The following is a 1,722-nucleotide window of genomic DNA, read 5'->3' on the forward strand; positions in this document are numbered from 1 at the left end:
CACCCCAGTACACTTCTCTATGCAACCTTAATTCTGGATTCCTGTGCTAACCATAATACTCAATCATATATCACTTCTAATCTGTTCTTTCCCTCATCTGTTTCAATACAATTACATAATTTATCCAGTTTTTTCTGTTTTGTTTCTAATGTAAAAAAAAAAAAAACACAAACCAAACAAACAAAAACAGTCTATATACATACACACTACACATGATCTTAGTCAAAAGTGAAGAGCTCTGGGGCCTAGTGGGTAAGGAAAGAGTTACACTGCCAACCCAAAGGCAGACAGTTCAAATCCACCGTCTGCTTTTTTGGGAGGAAAAATGAGCAGTCTACTTCTGTGACATTTCCAGCCGCTGAAAACTCCCTGGAGGGTTAGCTCTGAGTCAGTTCCAAGTCAATGACAATGAGAGAGATATATGTGTGTAAATATGACGTAGTAAAGTTTGTTAGGTACCACTGAGTCAGAACCAATCAGTAGCTGACCCTCCAGTAGGTTTTCAGAAGCTGGAAATTGCACATGACGATATTGCCCATCTTTCTCTCATGGAGCAGCTGGTGGATTTATTAAACCCGGCAGTTTTGCGTTGGCAGCACAATCCCTTACCGCTAGGCCACCACAGCTCCCTACGATACAGTGAACTCCACATATACTGTAAATGTCGATTCATAGACTTCTTACATGTAAAACTACATATCCAGGTGCCACTGAGCTACGTACGTGGTGGTATTATTGTTGCTGTTAGGTGTTGTCCAGTCAAGTGCAACCCGTAAAGACCCTATGAACAGATCTGAACCCTGTCCTATCCTGGGACCACCTCCTAATCTCTGACACCCGTTAGCCCACTGCTGCAGTCACCTGTGTCATCCTGTCTGATTGAGAGTCCTCCTCTCTTTCCCTGACCCTCCACCTTTCCAAGCATGATGCCCCTCTCCAAGGAATGGCCTCTCTTAGCAACATGCCCCAAGGATGAGAGACGAAGCTTTATCATCTTTGCCTCTAAGGAGCACTCTGGCTGCACCCTCTCTGAGACATATTTGTTTGCTCTTTTGGCAGTCCGTAGGATATTCAGTACTCTTCTCCAACCCACAACTCAGTGTCATCAATTCTTCTATCATCCTTAGTCATTTCTCAGCCCTCAGATGCATAGCAATGATTGAAAAGACCAATGGCCTGAATCAGGGTGCACCTTAGTCCTCAAACTGACGTCATTGCTCTTCAGTAATTTAGCAAATGTGACTGTAGACTTTCCCAGTGCAGTATGCCTCATGTCCTGACTGCTGGTCCCAAGGTATTGATTGTGGATCCAAGAAAAAGGAAGTTATTGACAATTTCAATCTTTTCTCTATCATGATATTGCCTATCAGTTCAGTGGTGAGAATTTTTTTTTTCTTGGTGTCCAAATGCAATCTATTTTGAAGGCTGAATTCTCCGATCTTCTGCAGCAAGGACTTTAAGTTCTTTTTACTTTGAATAAGTAGAATTGTTTCATCTGCATAACATAGGTTACTGATGAGTTTTCCTCCAAACCTGATGCCACATTCATCTTCGTAGAGTCCAGCTTCTCGAATAATTTGCTCAGCATACAGATTGAATTGGTATGGAGAGGACACAACTGTGATGCACACATTTATTAAATGTAAAACATGCAGTGTTCCCTTGCTCTGTTCACATAACAGCTTCTTGGTCTAGGTATAAGTTTCACATGAGCACAATTAA

The sequence above is a fragment of the Elephantulus edwardii genome, unplaced genomic scaffold (assembly GCF_000299155.1).
Source record: "Elephantulus edwardii isolate Elephantulus edwardi_28Jun2011 unplaced genomic scaffold, EleEdw1.0 scaffold00014, whole genome shotgun sequence".
NCBI lineage: Eukaryota > Metazoa > Chordata > Mammalia > Macroscelidea > Macroscelididae > Elephantulus > Elephantulus edwardii.